The sequence below is a fragment of the Plectrocnemia conspersa genome, unplaced genomic scaffold (assembly GCF_051122295.1).
Source record: "Plectrocnemia conspersa isolate PC_06_02 unplaced genomic scaffold, ASM5112229v1 ptg000006l, whole genome shotgun sequence".
Taxonomy (NCBI): domain Eukaryota; kingdom Metazoa; phylum Arthropoda; class Insecta; order Trichoptera; family Polycentropodidae; genus Plectrocnemia; species Plectrocnemia conspersa.
The window spans coordinates 10710917-10734983 of record NW_028277170.1 but is presented as its reverse complement, the minus strand read 5'-3'; the positions used below and the strand labels follow the sequence as shown (position 1 = coordinate 10734983).

At 28.0% G+C, this 24067-nt stretch overlaps 1 protein-coding gene across 1 annotated transcript in view; it reads right to left on the bottom strand.

Moving 5' to 3' along the window:
- LOC148234210 (uncharacterized) overlaps nucleotides 1-24067 on the bottom strand; it is a 367579-nt gene that overhangs the window by 241153 nt on the left and 102359 nt on the right. The window lies entirely within an intron of this gene.

Genomic DNA, 24067 nt, shown 5'->3' with positions numbered 1-24067 from the left:
TTATATGGGTGTGGTTTTAAGTCCAGATTCAAAATTCGACGCAAAATTGAACTTGGTATTGGTATAGGAGCAGAACACTTGCAAGTCAACAAGTCCGGATCTTCTCGTACAGACTCGTTAATTTGCGCGACATTTTATTCGTTTCTCCTGCTCCGTTTTCTTATTATTCTTATTAGAAAATGCATTCGATTTCTGATTCCCTCGACCTACAGGAGGATCTCAACTCCATATGGAAATGGGCTTGCTATAACCAATTGCCTTTCAGTGTAAAGAAATGTCACACAATTTCATTTTAAAGGTCGTTAACGCCGGCAAAATATTCATACCATCTAGGCGGATATTTTCTGGAAAGGTTTTCTTCAACTAAGGATTTAGGAGTGACTTTCGAAGAACGTTGGAAATTTAGCCAGCACATTGCAGAGACTCATAGCAAATCCTTAAAAATGCTCGGTTTTATCTTGAGAAATGCGCGTTACTTCAGGAATACTTTAGTATTGCGCACTCTTTATGATACTCTAGTCCGCAGCATACTAGAAACTAGCTCCATCATTTGGTTCCCAGGCGTAATGAATCAATGTAATGAATTGAAGCTGGAAAAAGTACAACGTAAATTTCTTCGATATTTATACTTGAAGGAATACGGGTATTATCCGTTCTTGTTTCCCAGTGCTTTTATTTTGGGAGCCCTGGGATACGTTTCTTTGTCGACTCGCAGAAGTGTTTATGTAATTAAACACTTCTGGAAATTGCTCAAGGGCATCGTAGACAATCCTTCAGTGCTCGAGCAGCTTCAAATGTGGGCTCCTGAAGGTGGATATAGTTCTCGGTCGCGTCCACTATTCTTGCCTGTTAAGTCTAGAACTGGAGCACTTGCCAACTCTTTTCTGGCCAAGGCCATTTATCTGCTCAATTCTGTCCATAGTAATATTGACATTTTCTCTTGCACTTATGGAGTTTTAGTTCAATTCGTATGGGACAATGCACACCTGTTGAGGTGATTTGTGTCTGTTGTTTTGTCTTGTTTATATTTGTATGTATTATGATGTATTAGTACTTTTGACTATCGTGACGCATTAGGTTTGCCTGTCAGGTCACGATGGTTATAATTTTAATAAATAAATAAATTATTTAGCGTTAAACCAATTTCCCGATTTAATTAAATTAACACTCAGTCATCGGTTTACAATATAATCGGGATGAGCGTAAATCAGACGCCAAATAAATACATAAAAATTGTTATTTTTGTAAGACAATTTTACGAATAACAAACTTTGTTCCCCCGTGAAGCGATACATTACGACTAAATTTCCAAGGACCAGGCTCCCGTGTACCAGCGCGGTTTTTGCTCAGAATCGATTTACAAAGTGCAAAAACTTTTGGCCCACTCTGTATAAGAATAGTTGTATACATTCTGGTAGCATTTAATCCACAAACAATCACATCCAATGTTCACAAAATCGAATCGTTGTTCGACGAAGTAAATATTAGAGCAACACAGGGACAGAAGACAGTTCGTTACACATTTTTATCTATATATTAACTCTGCACCGCCGCTGGCATCGGCCCAAGTAAATATGTACTTCACAGACGGCGAGTACTATACGAGCAATATCGTATCGTAGTAGACCAGTGTCGATTTGGCGTAATGAAACAAGCGGAGCACGAATGCTTTCACTTGTTACACGGCGCCCGTAGTCATCGGCGAGAGTGGAATCCGCAATAAAACTCAAATTTGTCGAATTACAACCTCGTCAAAGGGTGTGTCAAGGAGCGAATCGGAGCAATGGTTACTATAATACGAGGGACAATCCCCAAAAGGCGTTGTACAACTTGCTTGAAATTGGACCCCTTTCGAAAGCCAGCGATGCGGAACGCACGATGTTTATTCGCATAACCTAGTAAAGGGTATGCGAATTAGTAGACAATATGATATTTCGTGTGTTCACTTGAAAATAAAATAATTGTTTAATTACTTTAATTAAATAATGTTTGTTTATTTTTCACTTCCAAAAGTTATCGAAATCTAATCGAGGTATAGCAGATTAATATTGATATATCATTGTAAATATATAGGGGTTTTGTTTCCGGTAGATTAACGTCAACTTATTAGTTGGTTAACAGGTTAATATTATTTATTCAAATTAAATTTAGGTCTTGAATACTGTATTATATAAAATATAGTTGAAAAAACTAAATATTAGGATTATATGACACATTATTTGTCAGTTAAAATCTGAACTCATAATATACTTTTAATGTAACCAGCAGAATTAATACAGAAACACATTAGTTTTCTAAAAATTATGTATTAATGCTTTAATAATATTTTTTATAACGTAAAATAATGTTATAGGTTGATGAAAAAACATAAATAACAAGTAACATGTAATTTTACTGAATAAAAATAATATTTTATGTACTTTTTGTTAAATTAATAAGCTTAATTTATAAATTTCTTCATAGTAATGATTTTATATTTACAGTTAATGAAAATAAAATTAAATTAAAAAAATGAAATAATTAATATAAGAATTATCTATAACGTTAGAATATTTAATATGGCAATTATTAAAAATTATTATCCTAAAATATTATTAAATTTTATTTTTGCTTCTTTTAGGCGGTACGCGACAATTGGGTCAACTGGGCGACGGTCAAACGGGCGACAGAAATTTAAAAAAACTTGCACGCTTAGCTTTATTGTAAATATTAGTAAAATATAAATTAAAACGAAAAAGTATATCAAATAAAAAACAATTTTATTTTAAAATTATTAGTTTTTATTATAATTATATATATGCAATACCAACTAAATATTGTATGAAATATTCTCTATTGTACCTCAAAACTTTTATACCAATTATTTGGTCAGCTTCTTCGTAACGTCTTATTCGCACTGATGATCAAAACCTACTATAGTTCTCTCATAATCAACACTATAGCTTTTTTGGATTTATCTGAGACCATTAATAAACATCTATAAATTTGGATGACTTGAACTGCTACAAAAGCTCAATTGCAGTTTCCGATACTATGCCTCGGCAAAATTATAGGTCTTATCGCTTTCGTTTAATGTAAACATACCAAACGTTGGATGAAAAAATCGGTGGGGCCTTACTTCTAACATTTCTTAGGCGACCTATATAGGCGTTCGTAAACCATTTAAAAATTGCTTCTAATTCATTGGATAAACGATTCTCTAGTTCAAAAAAAGCATGTATTATATATTGTTCTGAAACGAAAGCAAGTGAAGTAATCATTTTTGGATTTAAAGCGAGTCATAATAGTACCTGAGCAAAAGATTACATGAATCTAAATGCTTTCGAAGATTTTGTACCAGATTAAAAAAGCAACCATTTATGTTGCATTGTGAAAATAACGTACGCAAAGCTGTATTGCAATTTCATAATCAACATTTCATTTATCATATAAAATAATTTTATTAGGTAATAAACAAAATAGAGCAGGGAAAACAAAACCTCCATCGTTTCTAGCCAAAAAATAATAAAAAAAGAGGGTGAAAGTAAAAATGTGCCATTCAAATAATTCTTTCATACTTTGGCTCCACATTGTATGACTTTGACGATAAAAAATTAAGATCCTCATTGGGTCGACTTGTTCTGATCCAGAATCAACTAAAAGAAAACGTTAAAATTGTGATGGACTGAATTCAAAATTTAAATATTCTACAGGAATAATTAATGTTTTCCTAGAATCAGGTATCAAAAGTACACTGTGCGCTAGATCTGGGTTATTGTAACTACCCTTTTATAGTTTAAAATCGATAACTGTAAAATATGCAATTTTTGTAAATTCCGAAAGTTTGTACTCACAGTAATTTCCAAGGCTCAAAACATGAAAAGAATGCCTCATAAAGGGCAAAATCAATGATAAACATTTATCAGTAATGATGTTAAGATTACCGGCTTAAACCAAAATGTTTTAGGATATCGGGTAACTCTCACAAGTTCTTGAATAAAAAAATCAAACAATCACGCAAATATTTTATGATTTAGTAAAAATATATATTCTATTTTTTCTTCAGACCGTATAAGTCTTTTCTAAAAAATATTAGTAAATTTATTTTCGTGTGTACGTACGTATATATTTTAATATGTAGTAGATCATGTTAATTAATTATTTAATAATAGGGTCATGTTACTAAATAAAACAATAAAAATAAGATTTTTATTGCAAATTTATTGTATCGCCCAAAAGACGATCACCCATTTATCCGTCGTCCAATCACTGTCGCCCAATTGACCGTGTCCGTCTTTTAGCCAAAGAGGTGTGACTTTGCATCTAAAATATACTTCTTTTGTAGATTTTTCTGACCTGATTCCTAGAATCTTATAGCTTCGATATGTCAATAAACAATTCTCAAGAATAGTCGCATTTTACAATAAAAATTTACGGTAAGGATTATTTCTTTCATTATTAAGCAATGTCACAAGCGGATTGTTTAAAACAGATTGCTAGATAAGCATATTGTGACAAAAAACATCAGGTGTAAGAATACGATATGACTAGCAAGAACTCGATACCAAAGCCAGGTTCGAAAGCTAGTAATTAGTATATAAAGCAATACTGTTTAATACCAAATGCATATCTTTCGTATACGCATAGTTTGTCAGAAATTGGCGTAATTCTAAAAATCCTTAATTTAAGTTTCCGCTTACATCAAGATAAGCTCTTGGGTTAACCCATTAAACGCGATAGACAAAGTCACAACCGCAATTCGGCAGACAAACTACACATGCAATGATCATAAATCAGCTGGCCAGGGTAAAAATGTCCGATTTAACAAATTCAATTATCTCGCCCGCCGGGGAATGAGATGTGTCCAACCCTTTCCGGGATATAAATCGACTGTTTACCTCCTTTGTTTGCATGCGGTATTCGTCACGGCCGTCCATTACAAAGGACCTCTAATGAGAGGCTTCAGAAGAACAAGGTCACTCGATATACAACAAAGTGTTTCTGAAATTCTTATATACGGGAGAAAAAGAATAAAATACTTATTGGAAAATATTCTTGAACATATCTCGAGTCTTTAACAATATATGACATAAAGTGCATTTCAATACTAACTTTACATAACTAGAAAGAAATATTAAATTTAACTAAATTTGTGAGAATACAAATTATACTTTAAGAATCAAAATTGAACCATTTCTTAGAATTTTTAGAAGCCCAATAAATGTGTAATGGTATAAACCATCCAACTAATAGTTAATATTGTACTTATTGTACTAAAGGAAAGGATTTCGCAAGACGATTTCAAAATTTCCATTACTGTAATGATTAACACATTTTAAGATAAATAATTTGATTTTTATTTAAGCTTCTTACGACCATGATGCTTAGTATTTTAATTCTCTTGCGTTTAAAATGACCACGCCTCAAATTTTTTTAAATATACACAGGATGCGTGTGACTAGCATTTCTATTATATTTACATCTCTCTTACAATTGTATTTAAGATTATTTTCTCTGGTGTAGCTTATCCGTCACAAACTGATTTCAAGTCTTAAAATAGTTTAATCAAAAAGTTCATATAATTTTCAGCAGAGTTTAATGCACTGACTTGTAGCAATGTATTTATAATATAGCACAAAATATTTACATTTCAAGTAGCAAATATACAAGCAAAAATATCTTTCGTACCGACAGGTAAACGTACTTCAAATAAAATAAAACCAACTCCGTCGATTATTGAATATATTAAATTATAAAATAAAATTAGAATGCAATCGGAAAAAATAAGAGTTAATTTAAAACGCTAATAAATAAATTGCTCTACGATATTCAAGTACACTTTTAAAATTAAATCCGGCTAACGATTCTATATGAAGAACAACTAGAATCTCATATTTTACCGTTAAAATCCGGAATTAACATGGAAATGAAAAGGCTAATGCTTTTTCAATATTCTATATGTTGATATAAAATTACCCTCAATTGCAAACGTATTGATCACACGTTTTTAACATAAAAAGTACAGGATTAAAAATCCTAGACATAGAAAAAGCATTCGACACCATTTAGCATGTCGGTTTAATCTATAAATTATCTAAATGTTAAGTCTCTGATAATCGTTCATTATTTCAATAGCTATGTTGTTTGGCTGTGATGATTAAATCGTAGATAAATTTTTAATATCCGCAATTCAATCCTCATATATCTTTGCAAGAACAACGTGTCTACAGCATCGTAACATTATTTTTGAAAAGATGGAAATAGACATATATATTGACTAAAACCATTAAAACATCTGTATAACACTTAATTTCAATATTACTACAAACGAAGCCTCCAACATTTAATGCTAATGAAATTAAAAAAATGCCCTAGAGGTAGAAGGTTATATTAAAAAAAATGACATATAAATAAGCTATTTTTTCAAAATAACTTTAAAAAAAAGAAAAAGAAATTATGTTTTTATTGTCCTTGGTCTCCGTAAAACAAGTAAAATGGCTTCGACCCAAAAAGCGTGAGACAAGCTTTATCACCGGGATAAAACCAGTGTTTTGTTGAACTTCTGAACATCCACAAATCATCGTCGATACGTAAAAGATTACAGAGCAACACGTACAAAGGCCACTAATAAAACGCTCAAGAGACGCAACGACCCGCGCGTGACTGTAAATGTAAACCTTTTGAAATACATACACTTTCACTTCTGATTCCGCTGCAAAACGCTAAACGTGACTATGCATAACAATTGTGCTTATTTATCAAAGAAACAATACAGTGAGCAACTGCCGCGGACACCACTGAATTCACCCTTAGCCCACTGAGACATTGGTTTGCGACACATATGTATGTTAACCCTAGGTCGTCGGATATAGGGGATGGTTGTGACCTCAATACATTCTCTTACCTGACAACATGGTAATCTATACTAATGACTTGTGGGATAGGGGTTAATAATTAAATTTTAAGATAACTAAATTACCTTAAAATATATAATATTATCAAAAATATTAAATTTATATTTATTCAAGTAACTGTTACAGCTGATATGAAACCTGTATACACTGCGATGTCGATTAACCACCTATATATCAACTACAGTTTATTTTGTAATAAAATTCAATTCAAGGGTGATTTTTAGCAGCGTTGTGGTTTAGTCTTCAATCACTTTCAGTAAATTTTGTTTGATCTTGATGGATTTTAATAAACTTTTTTACTTTATTCTACTGAAACCGTGGCAAAATCTTTTATGCAGATGATTTAATTTTTTTAGATGCAATATATTTGTTGCGGACTTCTTCTTTCTATAAAAAGATTTAAATTCTCAGTGAAGGCTCTCGTCAACCCTCTGCCCATTACTGATTAAAAGTGCCATACTGATCCCGTTCGTCAGTAGATTATTCTTACGATGTCGATGGGAATATTTTGAGATCTATAATTTGTAATCAAATAATAACCATATCTCTTAATTAAAAAATTCTTGAGATACTTTTATAAGATGATATTTGTTTTTTATATTTTAGACACGATTCTTGTAGAAAGTTGTAAGTCGCTAAACATTTATTTTAAATGCTAAAGGGTTCAAATGACAATTAAACTATTCTGTAGGAATTCCAGTTTTGTATTTCAAAACGCATTGAAGAATTAAGATCACGTCCTTTTTTGATGGCCGTTAGAGCCATGATGCCATGATGCCAACTCTCCTATGGACTATTATTTTATTTTGTATTATTATTTTGACCATCATGTATTATTATTTTGACCATCGTGATGAATTGCGTAACGTGTTAGGTCATTATAATCTTCATTTAAATAAAAAAAAATTATAGCAAAAAACAAAAGCCCCCAAGTTAGTGATCAATATTTATAACATTTATAAAAAAATACATTTAAATTGTATAAAGTGATGTATTATTTTCCGGTTATTTAAATTTAATTAGAAAATACTTACTAATATTGTTTTTAATGTTTAATTTATATGGATATTATATTAAAAATAAATACGACAAGTCAGAAGCGACTTTGGCTTGTTTATGTAAAAAAAGGATCACTTTTTCCCCTTGTGAATTTTTGGAAAGTTACACAACCGACCCTACAACTTTTATCAACTTTCCTCTTTTCAGAGAGGGTAGGTTTTGCGGATCCAATATTGCGCCAGAGTCCAGGTGTTAAGTGTCTTATCTTTTTTACCTCTGAATCGTGTATTTTTTTCGGAGGATAATAAAACAAAAATAAAATTTATACCCGTACGCACATTTATAATGTGGCCGCTTTATGTTTTATGTAGGTTGTATATGTATATTATACATGCAAGTGTGTGTATATTTAATATATTATAAAAATTTAAACAACGATATTGTGTATTAAAATAATACAATTATTGTTTTCCACCATCGTGACGCATTGGAGTAACCGATTGTCTTAATTTAATTTAATTAAATAAATATTTATTTCTGACTTAAATTAATTATAATATAATATTCAAAACATATACATGTACAACTCAAGGTCGTAATCCCAATAATTAAGGGTAAGCGTTGTGATTACCCCCGTATAATTTATAGATGTCTCCTCCCAACCCTTTAAAGTAATGTAGGGCCAAGTTTTGGACTGTGATAAAGTTTACGAAACTATCATGACAAGTTATTTGCCTTTCGGTCGATGCTACTTGATTCCCTATTGGAATTTCTCAATATGTTTATTTATTACAGTTTTTATCAACTAAAGGATGCTTATAAGTGTTTCAAAAAGTAAAGTAAAGATATTGATATTTTATTTCTATATATAAAAAAAATTAAAATGTAATAAAATCGTTGGATAAATAAAGAAAAATCACTCATTATTAAATATTTAAAAAAAATAATAAATAATTAATCAAAAAAGTAACAATATATTAGTTATATAAAAGGTTAAAAATAAAAATTTTTCTTGTTAATTTAATATTAGGTAATAAATTTTATAATAAACATCGCGTGCACAATTAAAACTTTTTTATAAATATTTTTTTATTTTAAGAATAATCTTTGATCCAACATCATTATCGAGTTTCTCAACTGTTTTATCATTTAATCATCGTATATTTTATTTTTATGCATATTAAAATTATAAAGCTATAATTAAAATTTAATTTTAATTAATAGTTTATCACAATTTATTAGTTTAAAGACTACTTGAAATAAATAAGTTTTAATTCCACTGAGAATTTTAGTCGTAATCAAATAATATGCTAATGGAATAAATATAATGTAAATGAAAAAACTAGATCAAGTTACTAGTGAACTGAGTAAAATCTATTCTGCTTATTAGTAAAAAAAAGTGATAGGAAAGGCTCAATAAATATTAAATCTGATATTTTATTCTGAGTGCTCAAAAAAGCAGAGATGACACTAAAACTACTTAAATAATTAAATAAAACTTTTAAGTAGATAATAAAAAGTCATTTCAGTCCTGCTTATAATATTATTAATATTTATGTAAATTGCCGTTGTATTAAATATAATTATATAAAGTATTTTTAATGGTTAATATGTTAAAAAACAATAAAAATATTTTTAATCTCACCAGTATTATTATTCATAGATAAATATATTTTATTTAGTATTGTACCGTGTTTTTTTACATTGTATTAATTTTTAGGTCTATAAAATGGTTCTCGTTAATAAGTAATTTTGGATCTATTTAAATAAATTTACTTTGTGTATACTTAGTGATGCTATCATAACTAATATAATATCTTTCTTGTAAACTTTGTATTTGTTCTATTGAATATTTTTGTTAAGGGGATTATTTTTTAATTAATATAAGGTATCGTTTATTTTTCTGTATAATTCTGACTCCAACGTAGATGTTTTTTTTTTACTAACTGTATATTTATTATAATATAAAAATAAAGACATTTCTCATAACGTACGACGATTTTGTCTGTTCTGTTATTTTTCTACATACATATATAACAACAATATACTGTTATTATTACTGTTCCAATGACATATTTATTGGTTTGAAAAGTTTCAAAGACGCACGAACAATAAGCGATAAACACGTAAACCGAGTTCTGTATCGCACGTATAGAAACATAAAGATCGATGGATATTTGTAGCATAGTTCGATCTGAAACGAGCTTAGTTTCAGGGGTGAACAATTATTTTGATTAATGAACCGCTACCCGAGCCGATAGGTGGATGCCGATGTGAAAAATGATATTTTTTCGTCGAGAGGGTTGGTTTCTTATAAAAAAGTTTCGAAAAGCTTTGAATAAAAACGTTATCCTCGGGTGTCAAAAGAAGCGATTCGTATGAATGTCGGTTTGCTTATTTGCCTGCCAAGAAATTGAGTTTTCGCACGTGGGCTTATATATGCATGAATTCCACATTTATTACGCATTTATGATATCTTAAATTTAAATAGTAATAATAGATAAAAAAAATAGTATATGACAATTCAACAATAGAAAAACATATGTATAATTAAAACGGAATTTATATTAAGCATTGCCATTTTAATCTTAGAATTTTAGTGAAGATTGATTAATTTTTATATCTGTTTTTGTAGAAAAATAAGTAGGATATAGAAAATCTTTTTAAAATGTAAAATTTAATTTAAAGCGCATCTTAAATTCGAGTACACGACAACAGGACGGTGGTCAAACGTGTGACTTAAAGTAGGCGATGGTTAATTAGGCGACAGAAATATAAAAAACTTGCATGCTTTATTGTAAATATTAGTAAAATATAGATTAAAAAAAAACACATATGTAATTAAATTAATTTAATCGTACTACAATTATTCAAAATAAAAATATGCATTATTTATTAAATTCATAAGCAATACATAAATATTTTTATGATATGTTCTTTCTCGTAATTCAAGATCTTTATAAAAATATTTGGTCAGCTTTTTTGTAACGTCTATGTTTGCACTGATTTTCAAAATTTTCTATAGTTTTCTCATAATTAACATCATAGATTTTTTTGGATTTTTCTGAGACCATTGATAAAAATCCATAAATTTAGATGAGTTAAACTGCTACCAAATTTCAATTGCAGTTTCCGATGACACGTTTTGGCAAAATTATTGGTCTACAGTGCCACATATTGCATTATTATCACATTGCCCAGAAGATCGTCGCCAAAAAGACCACTTATTATTTATCAAATTAAATAAATCAGTAAAAAAAGTCACTTCTAAATTAATATCTAGAAGAAGTAAAGGCAGATTGCATTTAAATAAAAATATGAAAAAACGCATCTAAATATTTTTCGTTAATTAAATATTTTTTTTCGCTTCTGTCTTTAAGATTATGGTATACTATAAAATAAGATGTACATAAATTTAATATTAGAAATAAAAACAATCTAAAGATAGTTAGGCATAAGAAAATTAAAGTAAATATGTACAGAGGTGTTTTTTATATACTAATATTTCTAGGACAATCCGCAAAAATAAAACTATAATGGGTTTCCTAGATGGAATAAAAAAACACTTTCGTGCATTAAGACATAACTTATATTATAGTATTTTTTATATTTTCTGTTTGCGTTATATAGTATATACATATATATATATATATGTTTAGTTAAAATTTCTTAATGTAAAAATTAGCTATAAAGCTGAACAAATTATTAAAATTGTAATAAATATAAATAGTGAACATTAATTAAAATAAACTATATGTTTTGCTTATATTATTAAAACATTATTATATTTCTTGTTACATAGTGAACTTTTAATTAACATAACAAGCTTTTAGTACAAAATGTGCAAGCATGTATTACATATATTTAGCAAGTACTTTAAAATTTAATTAAAATATTGAGCAGAATATTTTTAGAATTAATATTAAAATGGTGTTTTAATATACTTATAATTAATTTTTAAAAGTAATAAATCCCATACTGTATCATCAATAATTGTAATTAATACTTATCGCTTTAATTAATTATGGGATTAGAATTTGCCTTTATAATGTAACCAGACATTATACAGGTAAATTCTGTAACGTAATTCCCGTAAAAAAATCTCAACGACCCTATTACCGTACTAAATATTAATACGAACAAAATATCAAAGTTTGCTAATGCTTCAAGGGTTCCCCTAAATTTGCAAATAAGGAATTGATGAAGGGTCAAAGTCGCAAATAAGCGAACGCTTAATTGCTTAATCAAACTGGGTCAACGTTTAAAAGTTTGTTCTTATTGTTATTATTGCAAAAGTTTATTTTTAAATAGTTGTTAGTAAAATATAATATTAAGTAATAAAACATAACCCATTGTGTTAAAAAGATATTTTTGTATCTATTTTTTTATAAAAAATAACCACTCTATTTCATTGAATATTTAGTTATTTTAAAATAATAATTTTTAATAGTATTTTAAAATAATAGTTTGCTAATTAATTTAAATTTAAATGATCCAAATAAGATGTGGAAATCAATAAAACAATTAATTAATCCAACTCAGCAAAACGACATAATTAAAATGGAAATTAATGGAAATATATATCAAGATCCTAATATAATAGCAGAAAAAATGAATACATGTTACATTGACAGCATAGAAGAAATTGTGAATTCAATACCAAGGATTAGTAATTTAGTAAAATATAATAATAAAGCAATAATTGTAAAATTTAGGAAATTTAAATCAGTATCATTAGATGAAATTCATAACATAATATGTAAATTTAAAAAAGGAACTAGTACTGATGAACTAGATATAAATATAATTAAAGAAACATGGGAAATAATAGGAACTAAATTAAATTATTTAATAAATAAAGCACTCTCCTTAGGAGAAATGCCTGAAAATTTAAAGATTGCTACTATTGTACCTATACCTAAAATAAAAAATAGTAAAACAGTTGAAGAAATGAGACCAATCAACATGCTACCATGTATAGAAAAAATAATAGAAGAAGTAGTAATCAAACAATTAAAGGAATTTATTACTTCTCAAAACATAATATGTGAACAACAATCGGGATTCAGAGAAAAGCATTCGACTGAAACTGCATTACAAGTAGTGATAAATGATTGGTTGTTGGCTAAGGATACAAACAAAATCATTGGAGCAGTTTTCTTGGATTTCAAGAGAGCCTTCGAAACAATAGACAGAAAAATAATGTTAAAGAAATTGGAGAGTATAGGTATAAATGATATAGTTTTAAGATGGTTTAATAATTACTTATATAAAAGAAAACAAAAAGTTAAAATAAATAATGTATATTGTGAAGAGAAATTAGTGTCTTATGGAGTACCACAAGGGTCTAAATTGGGACCATTGTTATTTGTTTTGTATATTAATGATATAGTTAATAACGTGAAAAAATGTAAGATCATAATCTATTTGCGGATGACACATTAATGTATTGCATAGGTGATAACATTACAGAAATTGTAAATAATTTAAATAATGAATTAAGTATATTAGAAATATGGTTAAAGAATAATGTACTTATTAAATGAGAATAAAACTAAATGTATGTTTATTAATTATAAAAATGTGTTAGATAATAGTACCAAAATAGTAATAAATAACTCTAGTATTGAAATAGTGGATAATATAAAATATTTAGGAGTAATTGTTGATACAAAATTAAATTTTAAAGAACATTGTAATTACATATTAAAAAAAATTAGTAGAAAAATAGGTTTATTATCTAGATTAAGAAATATATTAAGTATAAATACAAAAAAATAATTTACAATAGTATAATATTGCCCCATTTTAATTATTTTGCAACACTATTAAATATGTTAAAAAAATTAAATAAACAAATATTGCAAAAATTACAAAATAGGGCAATGAGAGTAATCTTAAATAAAAATAGATTAACTAATTGTAAAAGTATGATTGATAGATTAGAATGGTTGAATGTTCAAGAAATATTGAGTATGAATGTTTTAGTATTTATATATAAGTTAGAAAATAATATGTTACCAAAATATTTTAATAAGTATTTAATAAGAAATAAAGATGTACATAAATATAATACTAGAAATAAAGAAAATTTAAAGATAATTAAGTATAAGAAAACGAGTACGGCTAGGGGAATTATGTACGGAGGTTTTGATTTATATAATAGTCTTCCAAGAGAAATACGAAACAGCAAAAATATAACGGGTTTCATAAATGGAATAAAAAAACACCTCGTACATATAGAAATAAATTATAATATTAAGACTTTATTATTGTATATTTTTATTTTTTCTTTCTGTTATGTATTTTTTATATATTTTTATATATGTTTACTAAATTTGTTATATGTAAAGATCAGCTATTAAGCTAAATAAATTAATAAAATAATAATAATAATATAAGTTTTATAGAAAGTTTATTTATATAAAAATCGTGTAATGTGTTTTGCACAGATTTAGACGAAAGAAACGGGTAGGTCATATGGTTACATAAAAAACTTTCTAAATTAAATGCGTTATAAACATCGTAAAACTGACTCCTGAGTGGTGGCACTTAATTAAGCCGACGGTCAAAAAAGGCTTAAATAAAAGATCTTCAAAATTACACACATCCAATTTAACTTCCATGCATGCAAAATTATGTGTGTCGTGAATAAAACGTATCGGCCTCTTAATGTCGGCGAACGGAAAGTTATGACAGTTTAATAATAAGAAGATACCCGTTTCTGCCCTTAGCCGGAAGGTCCAAATAGGGCTCGCGAAAGGCCTACAACATGCATGTTTGATAGGGGCATTAAATTTTCATTAATAAAACTCTAATGCTATTTCCTGTATTATTAATCAGAGGGCGCCCTATTTAATTAAATTTGTAGGTCCCGAAACATGTAGCACCCTCCCACTGGAAACCCGAATATTTTTAAATGAATCATAGCCGAGGTCGGCCCTGTTTTAAAATAATTACAAAACTAATATATCTAAAGCAGCTAAAAATTAAAAACACTACACTACCAAGTGTTTAATGTACCCATATAAATTATTTTTAAATTGATGGTTGCATTAACTACAATTGCATTTAGATGCTTAGATGCATCTTAAATAAACATAATTTTGATAATTCCAACATGAAAAAATACAGGATTATTAATGCTATACATAGTAAACAGTTTGACACGACGGCTTAACCTATAAATGATTTAAATATAAAATTAAATATCTCATACATATGATACGCTTTGATGTTTTGCTAAATAATAAATACCGCGTGAAATTCCAACTGGTGTATCAAAAGGAAAATTTCAATGATATTAAAATTTAATAAACACTGACTTATCAATGTTATTAATTCTTAAAGTTTTTAGAGTTTTAGAAACGCACTTTTTAATGTTAAGAATACAAGTAATCAAGTTGTGATATTATCGACTATTCGCCCCGTGGATTGAATAAGAATAATTTAATTTCTAGTAGCTTTAGTTTCACATGCTAGTATAGTGATTAATAAATATAGTGTAAGTAAATGTTTTTATAACTGTTTTTTTATATTTAATCCTAATTTGTATAGCAAAATAAATTTTAAAAAATGATGTACCAAACATTCATATGTGTTTTATTTTAATAAATTTAAGCTACAAGTTGGACTATAACATACATTGTTAGAATTAGGAACTCGCATGAATATACATATGTTTATACGTCAAATTATATCTACGGAAGCTTACAAACTACCGTAATTATTGTATAACTGCATGTTGCTATTTTACAACTATGTATTTTGTACGTAAGTAAGGGTTTGCTCAAAAACATTACTTTTCATTAAAATCAAATTACTTTGTTAAACAGATATGGACACTGTTAGTTATATGAGTTTTCGGTATTGTGTTTTAAACCATAAATTCATCAGTATAATAAATTCAGTCGAACATTTTCACTTATCCGCGCATATAGAACGCTTGGCAAAATATTCACATCACGCGCTTTCATACATATATTTAAAGATTCTAACCCACTTTTGTCAACACAAGATTTTCAGTCACGTCCGGCTTAAAATATTCATGATATATTCAAAGGTGGGTACTTGTGAGGGTAGATTTTCTTTCGGCGAAAATTTCGCTTTGAGTAATGGTAAATTTTCATTTACCAGACACCAGACGAGCACGGCTCACCTACCTGCCCCAAGTATTATATAACTATGTATAACTACACATACATACGTATATGGCAAAGCGATGGTTTTAAACCGAATCCTCTCCTAACAGAAAATGCTTTTTTTTTATACGCATACATACACAAGAAACTACTTGAGATTTTTTTAACGCGCTCGAACGTGTGTAACGTTTAAATCACCGTTTTTATTTTGATCATAAATTTGGATTTTATGGCCAAGTTTCAGTGATTCTACTTTATATATGATCAATATATCAAAATTATATAGTTTTGCAATACCGCTCATATCTAAAATATTATTAAAAAATATGTCAATCGTGTGCATGTTGTTATTATATAATCACAAGAAATATGTTTTTAAAAATTCTTGTGAAACTAAAATCTCACATAATTAAAATTTATAAATTTCCTAGTATATTAGTATTTAGATTTAAAAACAGCAAAAACTTTTTTTTTTTTTTTTTTTTTTATAAAAGTTTATTTCTTAAATAGACATAGGTAAAATAGCATACAGATATATTAAATGCACAATACTGGTTCATAACCATTTACATTGTTTACAAATTGTTAAGTTATACAATAACATAAAAAGAATAATAAATTATACGAGAGTATACTAAATTAAAGAAAAAATACATAAAACCTTTTACAAATTTAAAAAATCCAAAAAAAAAAAAAAAATTTTGGAAAAGAACGAAGCAGATGAGAAAAACAAATTATACAAAATACATAATATACAAAATAAAACACATACAAAGGTAAATAAACCTAGCCCTGTAGACCTGAAACTGATGACACTGCGATGAGCTTAACTGCATCAAAGCAATATGTGCTTAGGCATTTTATGTTTGTATTTAAATTTAAGTTTTGCTTTGTCGTAATCACCGATTCTTGAAATTACTGGGTTTGCGTGGTCTCGCGAGATTTTTTTATAGTATTTTTCGGTTTGATAATAACAGTATTCTTTAATGGTAGGAATTAAATGTTTGGTGTGGAGTTTTTTAAGGTTAGTATAAAACGGTGTATTATAAATTATTTTTATGGCTTTATTTTGGATTACTTGAAGTTTATTAAAATTACTATTACTCGCGTTACTTCACACTGAACAAGCGTAAGTTAAAACATGTCTGATTAATTGTCTATAGACTAGAATTTTATTTTTTATTGTAAGCGCAATTTTTCTATTAAATATTGATTTTAGAGCCGCAATGGCGCCGAGCCCTTTCGACCGGAGTTCAGTTATATGTTTATTGAATTTTAGTCTGGAGTCTAGGTGTATACCCAGGTATTTAACGCTCGCTCTCCATTCAATGTTATGTCCTTGTTCACTTTTAATGGGTGCAGGCAAGGGTTGTCTACGTTTAGTGAATATTATAGCTTCTGTTTTGTCTTGATTAATTTTAATTCTCCATTTCATAAGATATTTTTTTAAGTTTTCAAGAGATTTTTGAAGTTTGACTGCAATAGGTTTAAGACCATAAGAACTAGTAAGGATTGCGGTGTCGTCAGCGTACATTGAGAGTTTAGTGTTTTTTAACATTGGAATATCATTAGTATATAGAATGAAGAGAAACGGGGCAAGTATACTTCCTTGAGGAACACCAGCTGGTATTTTACGCGGCGTCGAAAATGTATTATTTAGCGAAACAACATAGCTTCGATTCTTCAGGTAAGACCGTAACATGTGAATAATGTAATAGGGAGTTCCATATTTTAAAAGTTTATACATTAATCCACAATGCCATACTGTATCAAAAGCCTTTTCCATATCTAATAATAAAAGACCAGAACTTTTTTTCATATTAAAATCGGCAGATATGTGCTCTGCTAATCTATTAAGTTGATGCGTAGTCAAGTGATTTTCGCGGAAACCAAATTGCTCATTAATGAGTTTGCTATTAAGAGATTCCTTTAATCGAGATAATATAAGTTTTTCAAATAATTTGCTAAAAGAGGGCAGTAAACTTATCGGGCGGTAGTTAATTGGTATGTTATCTGCTTTGCCAGGTTTTTTTATCGGATGAATTTTTGCCGTATTCCAGATTATTGGGAAATATCCAAAAGATAAGCATGAATTAAAAATGCTATTTAAGTACTTAAAGCAAGCAAAAGGAAGGTTTTTAATCAATATATTCTCTAATTTATCTATACCTGGAGCCTTTCTATTTGATAATCGTTTAACAATACTAAGAATTTCTGATATGCCGACTTGGTTAATGGATTTTTTAGCAAAAACTTCTTCTAGACAAAGCAATGCTTTTGACATTAGCGCTATTATAAAACGTACAAAATTAATAGTTGAATCAGAACTATGAAAAACAATTCTAAATTTTTCATGAAAAATGTTCTAAAGGAATAAAGCAAAGAAAAAAGTCTATATGATTTTTATTATTCGATCGTATTGTGATGTGCTGTTAAAAGTTGTTTTTTTACGACAACAGAAAGCGGTTTATACAATGGCTCGACAAAAATAAAGCGCAAAACGTTTTACAAAACCAAAATTACATCTGTCGGGTTTATCCATTAAACCACCAATTCAATAAATAATTGTACAAAAAAGGATTAAATTAGCAGGTCTAAAAGAGATCAAAAAGCTTTTAGCCAAATTAACAGACGTTATAAGCTGAATATGGTAGTAAATCATAAACTCAAAAAGGTATGTGATATACAAAGACGTCGTTAAACGTCTAAGACAAAAAGAGCTTCTTTGTTTAATAAATAGGACACCACCGTGAGTAAACCTTATTGTAAGTAAAGTCAAAGTACCACCATAAATTAAAAATAAAATTATATTCATCACAAATGCTTTCGGGAGTGCCACTCAAATGGTTAAATATGTTAAAAATAAAATGACCTATCAACCACCCTTTTCTAATTGGCCGCCTAAGCAGAAAATAAAATATCATACGTCTGCACTAGCTATAATCCATTACAATTTTTAAGTTCTTATAAAACCATTTAGGAATTATTTTCAATTATTACTTATTTCCAAACTAGTTTGGAATTATTTTCAAGAAATTGATAATATGCAATAAAAATGGTGACAGCTGATCCCCGCAGTACTTAATCGAAAATGCGCAGCTTCACATTGCATGACTAAACCACCAAAGTTAAATAAGTAGGGCTAATAATTTTTTCACAGTACTCACCAGACTAACAAATTATCACTTTATTCGCCCTTTCTACCTGCCGCATATTGTAACAAGGTAAGGTTTTTAACAACAAATCTGCTGTTAGAAAATTATTTTTAGATTTATCGATACTAAATCCACTGAAATTAATAATCTTATTTTTTAATTAAAAAGAATTAAAAAAGGTAGGGCTAAACCTTTTGAATAATTTGTTATAATTTAAAGATCATTCTAACAACAATTTTAAATAAACTGAAAAAAATTAACACACTCTCACCTCGTACCCAAACATTTGCGTTAATAATTGAAAATATTGCACATATGACATATTTGCATATACATACCAAAATGTTAATCACCAATAAGTGCCACCAAATAAAATAGATTGAAATAAACTATTGTTATTATGCAATTTTGTTACCGATCACCAAATCTGAACCGTTTCTAATATGGCGGCAACACATTTCATGTGTGGGTTTGAGAACGATGCATTTGGTTTGTAAACATTATTATTTACGATTCGCTAGAGCTGTCTCAAACTATCAATATAAAATATCTGGCACTCTGGCACAGAGGAGAGACGCTACAGAGTTACAGCCACAGAGACGAACCAGGAAACTGCATCGACACAAAATTCATCAGCGCTTAGAGAGCATCACTACATATTCCAGCTGCTCCAAGAAATCACAGCCGACAATAATACGACTCGACACGCCAGCGAATACTCTTCGAATTCCAAGACCTGCCATTTTAACTTTACCTATTGATACATATATGTGGTAATTTATATATGCTTATAAAATAAACTGTTAATTGATTTTACGGCGTCAATTTGTCTACATAGTTAAACCTTTACAGTCTCAAAAACAGTAATATATTTAAATTTTATTCATTATAGGGTAAAAAAAAATTTCAGTAAATCTTATAAATATTAAATATTATATGTCATGACTAAAATGTATTGCTGAAATGACTAGATAATTTTACATAATATATTGTATTATTTATTCAAATTTAAGCTTTTAACGTTCAATTAATAATATTTTTAAATATAAAATTAGTACAAGGTATGAAACTGATTTTTTTATTATTTTATCAATATAGGTATTCAATGAATATTTTTTTCAAATATTTATAATATACAGTAATATTTAGTAAACAATATTGATAGTACAAATAACAAAGTGATATTAAACAAATTACTAAAATATAAATATTATACACAAACATGTAAACTTGTGTAATGTGTACATAAATTAAAAAGGTTCAGAAATGGTTTAGTGGAGGATCAAATTTACGCTGCGCTCCCATAAGCGCGCAAAACTAATATATCCTCGTTTCAAAGTAATGTTTACGGCTTATAGAAAACCCAGAGTAAAAATACCAAATATTTAACGATTAGGTTAGATGCTAAATTTACCATTTTTAAAGAATAATATAAAACATAAAAAAATAGTTTTATTAGAAGGAGAATAATTGTTTGTTGTTGTGCATTTTTTTGAATAACTCAAGACAACAATGCCGCATCGTTAGACTTAAAATTAATAAAAAACAATAATAATATTGATTTTCCGAGAAAGCTCTTGAGAGAACCGAAGAAACGGTACAAGGTCAGATGTCTTGCCAGTTTTTGACCCTAGATTCACCTTAGCTTTTTAATATAGCTACATGTTCCCAGGAGGTTTAAAAAATAAATTATTTAAATGTTGTGGATGCATTCTCTTAACATTCAAGTTTTACGAGATGTGTAAATCGATGAAAATCTATCATCTGTAAAGCACTTATATCTTAGCAACCCAAAAAGGGTTTGATCCAAGACTTGCTCTGTTATTTCAAGTACACATAATAAAATTGGTAATAAAAGCTTCCGTGCTGTTGAAAAAATATGTTGTTAAACATTATTTTAAGAATTATTATTTGACATCTGTTCCGCTTTATATATTTATATAAGTTGCAAGATTGTAAGGAATGGAAGTAAGAATATAATAAATGTATGGCTATGTTACTATTACTGTTACAAATTTAATAAATTGCCTACTATATAGTGAACAGTAACAACACCCCGAGACTAAATACATAATAAAAAAATAGTATATACATACATGCTACACGATTGACGATGATAAATTAAGGTATTTGCTCACTCGGAATTGAAACGTAATTAAAATACATTAGGGTAATCTATGAAGAGTGCGATTTATTGTTGAGAAAATCCGATAAAAAGCTTTCTATGTCATTAGCGGTTGCTTTGGTAACTTTTACTTCAGTTTCGCTTCGTTAAATGAATTAGACTAATAAATTAAGTTTTAGACTACGCCCGCGTATTGTTTTCGTATATAATTCTACCTACCTATGTATACCTTAGACGCGTTTAAATTAGCGCCGAATCCCTTTATATGATTTATATTTATATTTTACAACATACAATACATACCGAAATTCATATTGCGTGCACGTTGGCAAACGTCGAAGAAAAAGGTCGTTGAATTGATGATTTATTATATAGCGTATAAATGTGTATGTATAGCTTTGTGATATTCTTTTAGGTTGATTTCGAAAGATATATTTACTAGATATTACAGTGGATCTTATGACAAGAAAGAAATTCAATGCAGTTTCTTCTACCATCAGCAAAAAATACAAAAAACATCTTAAAATTACAAAAAATTCTAGATTTATTAAAAAACCTTTTAATATATAAAATAATACTTTTATTACAAACAGGCTTGTCCATAATATTGGGGCACCGAAATCGCGCAACAATTAAGAGACTGAACAATTTGACCTGCAGTATTTTTTTAAACCCATGTAAGCAATTAAAAACGATAAATTTATTTTTATAGTTCTCAGAAATACAAATTGTTTTATATTTATATACATTTATCTAATTCTTGCAGCATTATTTAACACGATTTTTTAAATTTATTTCTGCGAATTGTCTATAAAAATATTTATAAAATCGTAAGGTCTTCCACTGTAAATCAGACCATCGACGTCGATTCACCTTTTTTTTAATTCGCGTCGTAGAAATAAGTCGTTTGTTCTTTGCCGTAAAAGTCGAGTCCAACTTTCAAAAGCACGCTATTTTACAACAAAGAACAAACGTGCCCATACAATGCCATCAGAGGTGTCTAGATTACATTTTATTCCTTTTAAACCTCTATACGAATGAAATCGTTTGACGTGTTAGCGACACGTTTTAAACCGAATTACATGTCTTTTTTATTTATTTTATTTTATTAATTTATTTAGCTTAATAGCTAATCTTTACATCTAACAAATTTAGTAAACATATATAAAAATATATAAAAAATACATAACAGAAAGAAAAAATAAAAATATACAATCATAAAGACTTAATATTATAATTTATTTCTATATGTACGAAGGTGTTTTTTTATTCCATTTATGAAACCCGTTATATTTTTGCTGTTTCGGATTTCTCTTGGAAGACTATTATATAAATCAAAACCTCCGTACATAATTCCCCTAGCCGTACTCGTTTTCTTATACTTAATTATCTTTAAATTTTCTCTATTTATAGTATTATATTTATGTATAAAATATACATCTTTATTTCTTATTAAATACTTATTAAAATATTCTGGTAACATATTATTTTCTAACTTATATATAAATACTAAAACATTCATACTCAATATTTCTTGAACATTCAACCATTCTAATCTATCAATCATACTTTTACAATTAGTTAATCTATTTTTATTTAAGATTACTCTCATTGCCCTATTTTGTAATTTTTGCAACATTTGTTTATCTAATTTATTTAACATATTTAATAGTGTTGCACAATAATTAAAATGGGGCAATATTATACTATTGTAAATTATTTTTTTTGTATTTATACTTAATATATTTCTTAATCTAGATAATAAACCTATTTTTCTACTAATTTTTTTAATATGTAATTACAATGTTCTTTAAAATTTAATTTTGTAGCAACAATAACTCCTAAATATTTTATATTATCCAATATTTCTATACTAGAGTTATTTATTACTATTTTGGTTCTATTATCTAAAACATTTTTATAATTAATAAACATACATTTAGTTTTATTCTCATTTAAAAAAATTTAAACTAAAACTTTTATTATTTTAAAATTTTATATATAAAACATAGTATTTTATATTGTTTTATTATTAACTATTGTTTGATCTAATTAATTAAACTTATATATTTTCGCGCTCTTTGCTATAACCATTATTTTTCTCTCACAGAAGTGTCAACTATTTTAAATGCACAATATTGTGCCCTTTTAATTTATCGTAAACCATGTTTGTTTGTGTTTTAAGAAGTTAATATTACTCACTGTTTTAGATTTATGCGGTTATGATGCGGTAAAAAGTATTGAATGCATCCCTAATTTTTAACCTAAACCATGTGTTTTTGTATGCCGTGTATAAATAGGCATAAATATGTCAATTTTATTGAAATTAAATTTCGTTTAATTTTATGCTCATAAATATTAACCATAATCGTTGTATATCAACATATAATTACTTTAAATAATACTATAGTTCTCAATTTGATTATATTTAATATGCTAATGTAAGTAAAAACTTTTAAAATTTAACTGTGGACGTTTTTAAAGTTTCTTTATATTTGAAGGTTAAATTTTACTACAATATAATTATAAATATTTTACTGACATTGAAAAATGGACTTTTTAAGTTTGATTCGTAGCAACTCACGATAAAATATAATGTTCTAAAAATGGTAATTGATACGAAATTTTTCAGACAGCAAATTATTATTCATGAATTATATGTTAAACGTCAAAATTTGAACTCTTTTTAAATTCTGACAGCAAACGTCACATCGCCAAAAGATTAATTTTAAGAAATCTGGCTCAAATAATACA